This window comes from Lepisosteus oculatus, chromosome 21 (assembly GCF_040954835.1).
Source record: "Lepisosteus oculatus isolate fLepOcu1 chromosome 21, fLepOcu1.hap2, whole genome shotgun sequence".
Taxonomy (NCBI): Eukaryota; Metazoa; Chordata; class Actinopteri; order Semionotiformes; family Lepisosteidae; genus Lepisosteus; species Lepisosteus oculatus.
In genome coordinates this window covers 17,388,029-17,403,723 of record NC_090716.1, presented here as the reverse complement: position 1 = coordinate 17,403,723, position 15,695 = coordinate 17,388,029, and the positions used below count along the sequence as shown (strand labels likewise).

The 15,695-nt window shown below is 43.9% G+C and overlaps 1 long non-coding RNA gene across 1 annotated transcript; it reads right to left on the bottom strand.

The window, feature by feature from the left end:
• Positions 1 to 548: 548 nt before the first annotated feature.
• Positions 549 to 14,568, bottom strand: LOC138224466 (uncharacterized). Its single transcript, XR_011182954.1, has 3 exons — positions 14,501 to 14,568; positions 1,174 to 1,208; positions 549 to 735 (listed from the first exon to the last, which is right to left on the bottom strand). It is a non-coding gene; the product is annotated as an uncharacterized lncRNA (long non-coding RNA).
• Positions 14,569 to 15,695: the final 1,127 nt, after the last annotated feature.

The following is a 15,695-nucleotide window of genomic DNA, read 5'->3' as shown; positions in this document are numbered from 1 at the left end:
TGTTCTAAGGTTAGAAGCAAAGTTAACCCATAACAAACTAACAAGCCAGATCTACTGAGATAAAACCTATCCCTAACCCCCCACACACAAAAATAGGTACTTACCACCTGCTTCTTCAAACTATGAAAGTGTTACACATTACAATTTACATCATGCTAAAAAAAACAATCACACACTGTTCTTTAAAACAACTTGCATTCTAGCTCATTTGGAAAAAAAACCCACACAAAGGATACCTTCCCAAATCACAAAAAATATAACACAGCTTAAAACAAGATTGTATAACAAACATATCCAAATTTTTTCAGTCATCATACAAATCCTCAAAGAGCACTCCCAGAAACTTTATTGTGCTCAAATTACAATACTAAACCACATCATGAAAATTGACAACATAACATGCAGTGAACATCCTTTACAATACAAAACAATCTACCATCCATTTGTTTCCATCACAATTAAGCTCTTTACAGTCCAAAAACAGACCATTCACTTACTCCAAACAATACACAGAACATATGCACTTAACATACCACAACTTTTAAAAGTCCATCACTACTTCAGACAGGCTCCTCAACTCCATCCAGAAACTTGACTTGCTTGTAGAAACTCTCAAGTTGAAACACTTGCAACAGAAAAATATCCACTCAAACACTGCTCCTGATGAGGCCTCTTCAAGATGTACTCCATTTTCATCTTCAGTTCCAATAGTCAGGAAATAAAAATACATCACACCTGGAAAACAGACACCACCTCCCTCATCTGCACCACACTCCATGCACATATACAGGTACCCAATGAAACAAACATCTGCCCACCACCACCAACAAAATGACCCAAGTAGAAAAACAAAAGAAACAACTTTCAGATTAATTTACATTAAACATCCAAATAAAATACAACATTTAAAAAAATCCCTCCCCCAAAACCACACAAAACTAACCCTAACCCTAACTTCAAAGCATTAGAAATACAAATTTCCAAAGTAACATTGCAATACAAAACCTAACCAGACTATTCACACTTAAACATAGCCAAATACATGCAAGGCTCTACTTACAATTACTCCAAACAACTACCCAAACTTAAATAGTGAAACAAGAAACACACACCTGCAATCTGCAAATGAATCCACACCCCAACTACAAGAACACCCACAAAAAACATACTCACCCAATTCCTCTTCAATCCCAGAAAGGTAGATGGACCTTGAAATGGACAGTTGATGAGTTTCCAACCATGTCAGATTTCTTGTATTACAAATATATACAATGAAAAACATGGTCCATTACACTACAAAACACTTTTGGAAAAATAAAGTTCTTTCCAATCCAACACATTTTAACAGTGTTTCTTACATAAACTCACTCAAAACAATAAACTTTTTTAATCTACCACAATTTACAGCTTTAGCTTCAACCAACTCAAAATTAAACCTCTAGCACACAAAAAAGATCCCCTCAAAGAACTACCATCACCTCATCAACATGCACACAAATAGCAGATTCCATTCCAATTTTACAGTCCACAGCAATGACCAAAAACATCCCTCTTGGAAGACAGACACCACCTCACATCTGCACATTTTACCAGTAAAAAAAAATACTAAACTTCATATTGTATGACAGCATTAAATATTAAAGTGCTTAAAAGGTAGATAAAAACAACATTACTCCATTGGATATATAAAATAGTTAATTATTATACTGTAGCTTGTGAACAAAGAACCTCTTTCAGGTTTCCATTCAAACAAAAATGTGAATTTACAAACAGCTACTTACCACCTGCCTCTTCAATCCCTGAAAGGATGTTAAACATTGCCATTTATCAAACTTCTTCAATTTCAATTAAACAACCTTGGATAAACATCCCATATCATTTAACAACATGAAACCACATCACCAAACACTACAACTTAATACAATATTGTACAACAAAACATACCCACATCTTTTCAATCACTAATACCCTGAAAGAGCACACCCAGCAACTTTATTGTGCTCAAATTACAATGCTAAAACTACAACAAAGTGACAATACACCAGACATTGAGCATTAAACAACTTCAAAAAATCTTGCATTACAAAGTTTTGAAAATACAATTTACAATTGAGAACACTGTCCATCACACTACAAATCAACTTTTCAAACATATTCAAGTTCTTTAAAGTTAAAAAAAGGAGACAAAGTAATTTCCCACAAACTTACTCAAAACAATAAAAGATCACATTTATTTGATCTACCACAAATTTAATTGCTTTTAAACTCCAACTTTAAACACTCCTCCATTCCATCAAGACACATTCAAAAGTTGAAACACTGACAAAAAAATTTACTCATAATAAGGCCTCTTCTACATGCACAAAATCATATGCCATTACAAATGTAGAAATCACACATACAAACACAACAGAAACAAACAGAAAAGCATACTTTTAGAATTGAATTAATAGGGAATATAACATGGAAACATATAAAAAAATAAGAACAATAATAAAGTTCAAGTACTGTAGCACAAACAGTACTAAAAGACTTTCTATTGATGTGTACAACTGTTTCACCACTGTGCTGTCACCATCTGTAGTGGATGTCTTAACTGACTTAAATAAGTGTGAGATTGGGTGCAATTGCTATGAGTTTTTTTAAACAAATAAACATTTCTTTTCAAAACTAAAAGAGCAAATCTTAATAGCATTATATTGACATCTTTTACATTTCTAAATATCACATGTTCACACTGTATGAACACAGCAGTACCACAGGGTGTAGGGCGCAAACCCACAGGAGTCCAAGAGCACAACATTGCAGGATGGGATAGCCCTACGCTGAGGACATTGAATTAAGTGGAGGAGAGTGTAACACCTACAGCCACCATTGCAGGTTTTTTGTTTTTTTTTATTTTATTTTTTTTTAAAGCTACATACAGGACTCGCTCAAGTCGCCCCTCCTCATCCCCTGCATGTGCGAGTTTTTTTTTCGTCAGAAGGAAAGACAGCTCATTAAAACCATGCGTTGATTACCGCAGCCTTAATGCCATTACAATCAAGAATCACTACCCTCTGCCCCTTATCCCTGCAGCCATAGAAGCCATCAGGGGTGCCACCATCTTCTCTAAACTCCATCTACGTGGTGCCTACAACCTCATTCGCATCCGCAAGGGCAACAAATGGAAAACTGTTTTCATTACCACCCACAGTCACTATGAATATCAAGTCATGCCGTTCGGCCTCACGAATGCTCCTGCGGTCTTCCAGAATTTTATGAACTACATCTTCAGGGACATTATCAATCAGTTTGTTCTGGTCTACATCTTGATCTTCTCCAGCTCTCTTCAGGAACACATCACTTGCATCCAGGAGGTCCTCCATCGCCTCATCGACAACAAACTGTATGCAAACGCAGAGAAATGCCTTTTTCACATCTCCAAGGTACAATTTATAGGCTACATTATTTCTCCACTTGGTATCAAGATGGACCCTGCCAAGACAGAAGCCATCAAGGACTGGCCCACCCCTAGGAACTTGAAGCAGATTCAACAGTTCCAGGGATTCACCAACTTTTATCATTGCTTCATCAGGGACTTCAGTTCTGTCACTGAGCCCATTACCTCCTTGATTCGCAAGGGTCCCAGTCAGGGTAAGTGGACTCCTGAAGCTGACTGTGCTTTTCTCCGCTTGAAGTACCTTTTTACCTCTGCTCCACTTCTCCACCACCCTGACCCTCTCAACCTTTTGTCTTGCAAGTGGATGCCTCGGCACACAGAATTGGCGTCATCCTATCCCAGTGCCATGGGGACAGGGGCATTCTGCATCCCTGTGCCTTTTTCTCTCAGAGACTGTCTCCTGCCAAAATGAATTATGACTTGGGTGACAGGGAACCACTCTCCATCAAACTCGCTCTAGAAGAGTGGAGACACTGGCTGGAGGGGGCTATGCACCCCTTGACCATCCTTACTGACCACAAGAACCTGGCTTACCTCCAGTCAGCAAGGCAACTTAACCCCCCCATCAAGCTTGATGGTCTCTATTCTTCACCCGATTCGACTTCTTCATTACCTATATACCCAGCTCTAAGAATATCGAGGCAGACGCCCTATCCTGCCTGCACAACCCCCCTGATTCTGAGAATTCCCCTGAACCCATTGTTCCCTCCAATAAGATCATTTCCGCTATCCACTGTGACATTGAGGACCTTGTGCGCCACTCTCTCTCCAGCCAGCCTGTACCACCCCAGTGCCCCCCGGATAAACTTTTTTTTCATGACTCTCGATTCACCAGACATCTCATCACACCTCTCTCTCAAGACCGATGTGGCCGACTATATTAAAGCTTGTCCGACCTGCGCCATCACCAAGACTCCTCGCCTCAAGAGAGCCAGTCTCCTTCAACCCCTCCCTAGTCCCAGGTCACACGTCTCCATGGACTTCATTACTGACCTTCCCCCAAGTCAAGGCAAGTCTGTCATTATGGTCATCGTCAATAGATTCTCCAAAGCCGCCCACTTTGTGCACCTTACCTCGTTACCTACTGCTCAGGAAATGGCTGACATCTTCGTCCTTCAGGTCTTCACCTCGTATTCCGTCTTTCACCCTTTGGATTTCTGGACACCTATTCTCTCAGCACCGCATAGGGTCCTAACACCTTTTTACAGCAAGTCCCTAGTGACTTCAGTGACAGAACAGTGAGCTTTAAGATGGACCCCGCAGGCTCTAATTTTCCTTCAGCGCTGCTGGCAAAGTACTCGGGCACTGGACCAGCTCAGCTCTAACGTTCAACAATTAGTTAACTTTGTCTCCGGGTCTGCCCCCCAGCCTGTCATTTCCCACCCACCCCGGAACCCCATGCCTCCTCCCACCCTGGACCGATTCAATGGCAATCCAAACATGCCAGGTTTACCTGATGCAGTGCTGGGTGGCTTATAATCTCCGTCCAAACTGCTTTCCTACAGATAAAGAAAGGATTGATTTTATGGTAGCCTACCTCTCTGGCCGGGCCCTGGAATGAGCTGCAGGTCTCCTCACCAGGAATGCTCCGGAAGCCAAGATCTCACAGTTTCAAGCACTGTTGACCAACTTCAGACAGTCCCAATCCTATTTCGCCACCTCTCGCCTTTCAGTCCTATCGCAAGATGCAAAGCCTCTCCAGAAATACATCACAGACTTTCGGGTTCTGGCCTCCCAGCTTGCTTGGAATCAGGAGGCCCTCATTCATCAATTCCGCCGGGCTCTGTCCCACGCTGGAGAGCTTTGTTTCGCAGGTCATAGAGTTAGACATCCACCTGCAGCAACATAGGGCTCTAGCCAAACCCCTCCCGTTCCTACTCTGGCTACTCCCCCTTCGGTCTTATTCCTGAAGAACAGAGCCGCCGACTCTGAGGGATGCTATCTTTATTGTGGGGCCCCGATCACCTCAGAGCCTCCTCTCTAGTCCAACCCCTTCGCACCACCCATCCCCCTGCTAAGGTCAGTATCCATTCTCTCAGTCCTTCCACATCCGGGCTCTCCCTCCGTGCTACTCTTTCCTGGGGCAGTTCTCGGGAACCCATCTTGGCTTTTGTTGATTCAGGTGCTGTGGGCAACTTTCTAGACTCCAGTCTCGCCACCTCTAAGGATTCCCCTGCTGTCAGTCTCCCCTCTCATCCACATACAGTCCATCGACAGCTCCTCCCTCTCTCCGGGATTGGTGGAATGGCATACGATCCCCCTCTCTCTGCATATTGGTATTACTCACCAAGAACAGATCCAGCTCCTCCTCATCCATTCCCCATCTCTTCCACTTAATCTTGGTTTTCCCTGGTTGCAAGTACACAATCCTCGTATTTCCTGGCTTGCCATGATATCACTGCCTGGAGCCCTCGCTGCATTACCCATGTCAGGGAACCTATAGGTAGTATAGGAGGATCCTTATGCTTGACCGGAATTCCACAGAACACAGAGTAGCAAAGGGACGATCCAAAAGACGAAATCCAAAGGCTGGGTCGATTAGGGAGGCAAAGGGTTTGGTAACGAGAGATATCCAAAAACAATCCAAAAGTCAAAATCCAGAAGGCGAGGTCAAGAGGCGGAAGCAGAAGATTCTAACGGGAGATCAGTCAAAAGGCTAGGAAACACACTGGAGAATACTGCGAGAGGCTTCTCAGTAGTGAGCGTGGGAAGGTGTGTGAGGGGAGTTTAAATACTGAAAGGAAAGGGGTGTGATTGGATGATTGCTTAGGGAGTGAGAATTTGAGGAATCTGATGCATGTGAGAATGTGATGGGTTCAATCAGGGATGAGATTGTGAAGCAGATTTTCCCAGAATGTAACGTCATTTGCGAAGGAAAGTGTGGGGTGTGACAGGGACAGAACGGCATTTGAGGTACAGTGTGGGGCGTGACAACCCATTGTTGTCAACTTCCCCAGAAACTCCCAATCACCCTCATCTCTCAAGATATCCCATCCACTATACCCCCTGCTTACGCCAATCTTCATCTGGCAGTTTGTAAACAGAAAGCACTGTCTCTCACCCCACATCACCTTTACAACTGCCCAGTCGATCAAAATCCAGGTACCTTACTTCCCAGTGGATGCATCTTCCCTCTCTCTGTACAGGAATCCAAGGTCTTAGAAACCTACATCCAGGACTCTCTGAAATCAGAATTTAGTCACCCCTCCGCCTCCCCTGCCTGTGCAAGTTTTTTGTTGGTAAAAAGGATGGCTCCTTAAGACCATGTGTGGATTACCGCAGGCTTAATGCAATTACCGTATAGAACCATTACCATCTGCCTCTTATCCACACAGCCAAAGAATCTGTCCGGGCCGCCACCATCTTCTCAAAATTTGACCTACGTAGTGCCTACAACTTTCATCCGCATCTGCGAGGGCAACGAATGCAAGACGGCTTTCATTACCACTCACAGCCACTACGAAAACCAGATCATGCCTTTAGGTCTCACCAACACTTCAGCTGTTTTTCAGAATTTCACAAATGACATTTTTCGGGATATTATTAAATCGGTATGTCCTGGTCTACCTGGATGATATCTTGGTGTTCTCCAGCACCCTTCACGAACACACAACCCATGTCCGGGAGGTCCCTGGTCGCCTCATTGAGGACAAGTTATTTGGCAAGTTGGAGAACTGCCTTTTTCATGTGTCTAGGGTGCAATTCCTAGGTGACATTTCTCCACTTGGTGTTCAGATGGACCCTGCCAAGAAGGGCCATAAGGGACTGGCCCACCCCCGAGAACTTGAAGCAGATTCAGCACTTCCTGGGTTTTGCCAATTTTTAACGCCACTTCAGTTCTGTCGCAGCCCCCATTACCTCCTTGACCGCAAGGGCTCCAAGCATGGCAAAATGGACTCCTGAAGCACCTTTCATCACCTTTTCACCTCTGCTCCACTCCTCCACCACCCTGACCCCTCTCTGCCTTTTGTCCTGGAAGTTGATGCCTCCTCTCACAGAGTCGGAGCTATCCTGTCCCAACGTCATGGGGACAGGGGCGCTCTTCACCACTGTGCCTTTCTCCCGAAGATTGTCTCCCACCGAGATGAATTCTCTGGGTGACAGGGAGCTACTCTCCATTAAACTCGCTCTCGAAGAGTGGAGACACTGGCTGGAGGGGGCCCTGCATCCCTTCACCATCCTCACCCATCACAAGAATCTGACCTACCTCCAGTTGGCAAGGCGACTCAATCCCCGACAAGCCTGGTGGTCCCTGTTCTTCACTCGATTTGACTCTCTCATCACTTACACTGCTGGCTCTTAGACTGTCAAGGCTGACGCCCTTTCCTACCTGCATGATCTTCCTGACTGAGAAACCCCTTAAACCCATTATCCCTCCTCATAAGATTGACACCATCCGCTGCAACATTGAGAACCTCGTACGACGCTCACTGTCCAACCAGCCCGTACTCCCCCCCCAGTGCCCTCCGGATAAGCTTTTCGTTGCTGACCAGGTCTGCTCCGACATTCTCCGCTGGGGCCATGACTCTCGCGTTGCCGGTCATCTGGGGGTTCGACGCACCATCTCTTCTCACTTCTGGTGGTCCTCCCTCGAGACCGATGTCACCGACTGTTAAGGCTTGTTCCACTTTTGCCACGATCAAGACACCTTGTCTCAGAAGAGCTGGTCTCCTTCAACCTCTCCCTATCCCCAAGCATCCCTGGTCTCACGTTGCCGTGGATTTCCTTGCTGATCTCCTGTTAAGTAAAGGCAAGTCTGTCATTCTTGTCGTTGTTGATAGATTTTCCAAAGCCGCCCAGTTTGTTCCCCTTACCTCGTTACCCACTGCCCAGAAGATGGCGGACGTTTTCGTTCATCAGGTCTTCAGACTCCACGGCATACCGACTGATATAGTCTCTGGCAGAGGCCCTCAGTTTACGTTCCACTTTTGGAAAGCTTTCTGCAAGGCTCTAGGGACCTCCGACTCCCTCGCCACCGGCTATCATCCCGACGCTAACGGCCAGACCGAGCATCTGAGGCAGGAGCTTTTAACCTACCTGCGAGCTTACGTTTCCCCATCCCAGGATGTCTGGAACTCTCTGCTACCTTGGGTCGAATACGCCCATAACTCCCTCTACTCCTCCTCCACCGGCGTCTCACCCTTCCTCTGCTCCTTGGGGTATCAACCCTCACTCCTCCTGAATAGCAGCCCCGACTGACTCGGATATTCCCTCCATCTGTCAATATACGTCTTCTCTTAACTCTGGAAAACAAGCACAGAAGACCCTTTCCCAGGCTCCAAAGGGGACAACTTGTCTGGTTATCAACCAAGAACATTCCATTACGCCAACCCTCTGTCAAGTTGGGACCCCATTTTGTCGGCCCTTTCTGGGTTGTTTCCAGGATCACCCCGGTTAGCTTTTGTCTTGCTCTCCCCCCTACCCTTCGAATCCACCCAACCTTCCACGTTTCTCTTTTTAAGCCTTATCACCGTCTCCCCTCTCTAGACCCCAACCTCGGCCATCTCATCAATGGCACTTCCACCTTGGCACTGGGGGCAGTGCCAGTACCTAAGACTGGGAAGGATAAAGTCCCAAGGACAGATCGTGGATTCCAGAATGGGACATCCTGGATAAGTCCCTCATCAGGATCTTCCGTCAGTCTACGGCATCCAGAGCCGCCCGTGAGCGGGGGGGGGGGGTACTGTCACGAACCGCACTCCCGCGTGCACCTCTCCGCATCAACACCTGCGCCCTAGTTGAGCAATTAGCACTGCTCACACCCTCTTTCCCATTTAAACCCTCGCTCACTGTTGAGATGTCTTAGCCTTTCTCTTGTGCGCTTACCTTACTGAACTGACTTCTGGATACCGACCCCGTTTTGTCTTCAGCAACGTCTTCATTTTTGTCTCACAGCTTTTGGATTTGGATACCTCACAGACCTGACTACTGGATATCCGATTGCTCTGTCCCCGGCTTTGTCTTCATTTCTGTTTCACAGCTTTTTGATTTGGACACCGTACCGACTTAACTACTGGAAACCCGACCTAGCCTGCCTATTCAACCTCGTATTCTGTCTTTCGTCCTATGGATTTCTGGACACCTATTCTCTAAGCACCGCATAAGGTCCTAAAATCTCCCCCCCCCCCCCCCCACACAAGTCCCTAGTGACTTCAGTGACATTTAGCCAGTTGTGGGTCAACTTCAACATCTGTCCAACTGTTTTTGATCATTTAACTTGAGCTTCTTTAAAAAAAAAAAAAAAAAAAAAAAGAAAAGGGTCCTCAGATTAAAATTAAGTATTACATTAGCTAGATTGAGTGAATGGCCTCCTGTTGTTCATAACCCTTTTAATGGTTTTAGATTCCAGGCACTAAAGTAAACCGCTACCCCACACTGCACAGCATAATAGCTATATTTGAAAACAGTAATGAAAAGTATCTTTTCTCAGGATAACTCCCCTCACAAAGAAAGCCAAGTAACAGTTTCAATACTCCCAAAACGCAGTATGTCTTACAAAACTGTTAACTTTCAGAACCAATGTGAAACTGAAATAAGACACAGGAAACCCAGAAATTACTGGAAGCACTCCCCATCCCAGTGTAGTACCTGCAGTGTTCTCTTATAAAAAAAAAAAAAAAAAAAAAAACACACAACAGTTTCTCAACCCAAAGCAAGGTTGTATAACGTGAGGGGGGCTGTCTGGTGTGTAAATGCTATTGAGTCATGAAGACCCCCTATTCCAGTATTACCTGTAGTGTCATCTTCAAAAAAAAGTTTCACAACACAAAGCATGACTTGGAAAGTATAAAACACTTACTTGCAGCATTGTGGAGCTGCTAATAAGCTGCCGAGTAACAATTTGAATTTTCCTGCTGTCAGCAGTATTGTGTATATAGTTTACCCTTACCTGAATGAAAACAGGACATAAATAAAGGGTTTCAGAAATCAAACAAAGCTTAATTCCCGTGCTTACAGTCTTGGTAATTGGAGGCTGCGCTGTTCTGCTTCCTATGGTGATATAGGAATTTTTCCACAAAGCCGTATTGAGCAGTATTTCTCACATTGTGAATGTGTGTACACAGCGGCCCCCCAGGTTCCAGTTAGTGCATAATTAAGCATTAATGAAAAACCAGAGGTTTTAAAAAAAGAATTAGCTCACTGATGTTTTACCTGGAGGCTGTGAACACTTTCACAAGTCGTGGTCTTTAAAATGCATTTGTTTGAAGGCTTTCTGCACTTCCCTTCCAAAGATATGGACAGAAGAATAATTCAGCATGGTAAAAAAAAAATGGCTTAAAAATGACAGTGAAGGCTGTGAAAACAGTCACAATGTACTTTGTACACACAGCCAGTGTTTTCGTAACTCAAGGAGGTTTCGTGAAAAAGCTACAGGCATGCCAATGTAATCTTTTTTTAAATTTTTAGAAAAGTTTTTTAGAACCATAAAATAGCAGGAGAGCAGAAAAAGACCCCATGCAAAGAGGCCGAACAGGGAGTTAGCCCGGGCTCAGCAGTGCAAAGAGTTCTGGATTGGCATATAGAAACCTTTTGTCACGGATGTCGGAAAGGACGAACCATGGAATGGCAGGAGAGCAAAAAGACCCCATGCGTAGGAGCAAGACGGGGGTTAGCCTGGGCTCAGCTGTTCAGGAAATGCCGTATAGAAACCTATGCCCTCAGTTAGCGGATGTGGGGCAACCTGGTGCTAGGTGGATTTCAGGACATCCAAACGTCAGTGCTGAGTGAGTAGCAGAGCAGAAGCAGGAAATAAATAGGCTACACAAAAAGACAAGAATAAATCACATGGAACTAGGAACAGGAGGAAAGTAGAGCGCCCTCTAGGTGTACTGGGCGTGACACCTATGCCCTCAGGCCACGGACGGAGCAGCGACCTGGTGCTAGGCGGGGTCTCAGGATATCCGAACATCAATGCTGAGCGAAGTTACCCAGAAATATATAGCCCCTGCGAGAGAGAGAGACAACGGAAGGAGAGCAAAGCACAGGAAACTAGGGACAAGACAGTAGGAGCATCCTGCAGAGGGCGTGACAGTACACCCCCCCCCCCCCTTCATGGGTAGCTCCTAACGTCCATACAAATAAGTGAGCTGCACAGCACTGGGGAGAGGAAAAACCTCATTTAACTGAAAGGAAACCTCCAGCAGTTCACGGCTGAGAACTGCCCCCTCCTTCAGGTAAAAAAAAAAAAAAAAAAAAAAAAAAAAAAAAACTTTATTGAGTAGAGGAAGGGGGGGCTGGACTGGGCTCCGGAGGAGCAACACAAAAAAAGGCAGAACAGACAAAATCAAACAAAAATAAACCCTAATGGAACAGGGGAAACAATTAACACATAGGGGCATGGAAACCCAGACCAGAGGTGGTGGGAGCTCGGAGCCAGGGAGATCAGAGTGCATGGGAGCCCAGGACAAAGTTAAAACATGCAACAGGTGGGGCAACCTGGTGCTAGGTGGATTTCAGGACATCCAAACGTCAATGCTGAGTGAGTAGCAGAGCAGAAGCAGGAAATAAATAGGCTACACAAAAAGACAAGAATAAATCACATGGAACTAGGAACAGGAGGAAAGTAGAGCGCCCTCTAGGTGTACTGGGCGTGACACCTTTGCCCTCAGGCCACGGACGGAGCAGCGACCTGGTGCTAGGCGGGGGTCTCAGGATATCCAAACATCAATGCTGAGCGAAGGAGAATAAGTTACCCAGAAATATATAGCCCCCGGGAGAGAGAGACACCGGAAGGAGAGCAAAGCACAGGAAACTAGGGACAAGACAGTAGGAGCACCCTGCAGGGGGCGGGACAGTACGCCCCCCCCCTTAATGGGTGGCTCCTAACGTCCAAACAAATAAGTGAGCTTCATAGCACTTGGGGGAGGAAAAACCTCATTTAACAGAAGGGAAACCTCCAGGAGTCCACGGCTGAGAGCTGCCCCCTCCTCCAGGGTATTAAAACTTTATTGGGTAGAGGAAGGGGGGGGTCAAGTAGAGCTCCGGAGACTTGCCAAAAAAAAAAAAGCACAAACCACAACAGAATTAAACCTGGGAGACCATAAAGAAGGGGAAACCGGGAAGTGAAAAATCAACACCAAGCAAAAAACAAGAAAAAAAAACACAGACTGGGCAAAACATGTTCAACATTCTATCACTGATATCGGAATGAACAACCCAAGGAGAGCCAGGCAAGGAGCCCGCTCACAGACACGGATGTCCGGAGTGATATCCGGCAATAAGAATAGGAAAGCCAGCTCAACATTCAATCACGGAAGCCAGGAGAGACAACCCAAAGAAAGCCAAGTATTCAGAAGTGTATGTCGGGATGGCATGACAGACTGACCCGCTCACAGGCTCGGAAGTCAAGAGTAGCATCCCACGAATAGAATATCAGAACTGAAAAAAAACTACATTCATTAATACTATTAGTAATATCTTCAGTAAATACTGATGCATAAAATATTTATGATAAAGGTAGGTTGTGTGCTTTTGTCCAACTGAGCAATCTTGCTTTCCTCAAATATACCCTTTTTAATGTTGGATGATTAACATGCTGTAATACACAGTTTAAAGTCTAAAGAATATACAACTTAAATTCTTAATTGAATAAAGGTTGTCCCTCAGCAGTGATCGGGATTCAAAACTGGCAATTTCTGGTGACAGCTCAAATGCTGGACATCCAAGGTTAAGCTTTATGAGCTCCACCTGGTGGTTTTACAAGGTGAATCCGGGTACTATTAACAATCTAATTTGCATACAGTCAATTGCAGTATGACACGAAATTGCACGTTTTGATGCAACACGCCCACCGCGTTGTACCACAGCGTACCCAGCTCGTTTTGAATGGCTGCATCTGTACAAATCAAAACAAACCGACCCCCAAAACTAACACCTCCCTTCCTGCACAATACCCCTTGCTAAACTAATGTAATTGTGCACACTTCCATCAAGAAAAAACAAACTACCTCCACAATCGTAGAGCAAATAAATGCTCCAATTTCAGTTCTACATTGTATTGCATGACTCTCAAAAAAATACAATACAAAGCAATAGAAATTCCAAAATATGAAAATTGCAAAGTTCCAACATTTACATTCTCTTACCTGCCACCTTTTTGAAAACAATCATCCAAGACTGTAATGTCCTATAGCCTTGACTGCTTACAAAAACCAATGAAAATTAACAAATTCAGGTCCAAACAGGTTTAAATCCTTTGAAATCCTACCACCCTTTGGAAAACCCATTTACAAAGAATCTTATAGAACACAACCCATGGCTGAAAACATTTCAATTCAAAGAACATAACCCTCACAAGTATAAACATCAGATTTCAGAACACATTAAAATAAACTAAAGTAACTTTTCTTCCATAACTCCAGAAAACAAACTCTAGTTTCAACTGATTATAGTACCATTAAACTCAACAAGTACCACAAACCTTCCCAAACCCACATTGCACAAATATTATCCCCCCCCCCCCAAAAAGCATAAAAAACACCCACCTTTCTCAGTCTTTCGGCTAACACAGCTGCAAGCCAAGACCTCCTACCCTTACAGGAACCAGGAACAGACTGACTACTAGACCCAAGGCTGCGTTTTTAAAACCCTCATCATTAACTCAGAAGTGTGGCTAATTCACCAGGAACCTACCACAACATGTCCTCAAAATGGTCAATTTGCAAAGCCCTATTGTTCATAATGTGACACACCTGTTTCCAATGACTAAACAAGTATTAGCCAGCCCATCTACAGATCCAGCCATTCAAAATGCACCGGTGATAATGTGGGGGCTACTTAGAGGTTCAGGATCTGCTGGGTAACTTTTTTTTTTTTTTTTTTTTACAAACACTTAGTTGTGGGACTGCACTACTTTGTGGAACATTTGGACAGTCTTTAGAAGACAGTCAAGTTTCAACTAAATATGTTACCTTTCCACCCATCACATACAAAAACCCTTCCCAAACTCACAGTACAAAAATATTCTAAACACCTTCAAAAACTTCAACTGTCAACAACTTCAACCTACAACCTTCTTCAAATTACCACCCAAACCCAACAAACATCAAAACCACTCACCTTCCATAGCAGTCTTTGGGCTAACACAGCTGCAAGCCAGGAGCTCCTACCCATCCAGGAGCCAGAAGCAGACTGACTACTAGTCTCCAAGGCTGTGTTATTAAACCCCTCATCATTAACTCAGAGGTGTGGCTAATTCATCAAGAACCTATCCCCACATGCCCTCAAAATGGTCAATTAGCAAAACCCTATTGTTCATAATGCGACACACCTGATTCCGATGACTAAACAAGTATTAGCCAGCCCATCTACAGATCCAGCCATTCAGAAGACACAGGTGATAATGCAGGAGTACTTAAAAGGTTCAGCATCTGCTGGGTGCTGCAACTTTACAAACACTCAGTTGTGGGACTGCACTTCTTTGTGGAATATTTGGACAGTCACCAGAAAACGCCTGAGTTTAAATCCAAGTCAAAGGTAAGGAACAAATCTTTGCCAGTTATAGAAATTGAATTGTATACTGTGTATGACAGCATGTTAAATATCAAAGTACTTAAAAGTAAGTAGATAGAATAAAAACAAGATTGCTTAGTTGGATATATACAAATAGTTTATTATTATACTGTAGGGTGTGAACATAATGTGCCTCTTTCAGGTTTACATCGACAAAGAGAAAATCCAAATATATAATTTTATAGCAGAAAGTAAAAATAAAACATAATATATAAATAATGTACACAACAGTATTCCACCTTCTTCGTACATCTTTTTAGGCATCAAAATCTTTAAATTGGTAAATTACAGTGGGATATACAAAAGTTTAAATATGCTGCTTCTAACACTATAGTTTATATACATGTGAAATTATTTTTATCCTTTTCAAAGAATACATAGTAAATGCCACTTGCAGTTATAAATAATGGCATTGAATTAATACCACTTAATTATATTAATATGGAATCACATAACTAAGCAGCCAAAAATATCACAAATTGATGTTTTGGACTTTTAACTTTTAAAACTTTTTGTGTCCCTATAGAGGTAAAGGACAATAGATAATAACACTTTATTGGCCATATATATTTTTATGATATTAGGAATTTCTTTCCACATACCCCGTGTATGAGACACACATACAGGGAGAGAAGCTTGGGGTCAGACTGCAGGGTCAGCCATTTGTACAGCACCCCTGGAGCATTTGGGGTAAAGGGCCTCACTCAGGAGCCCAATGAAATAGGATTCCTGTGCCAGCTGT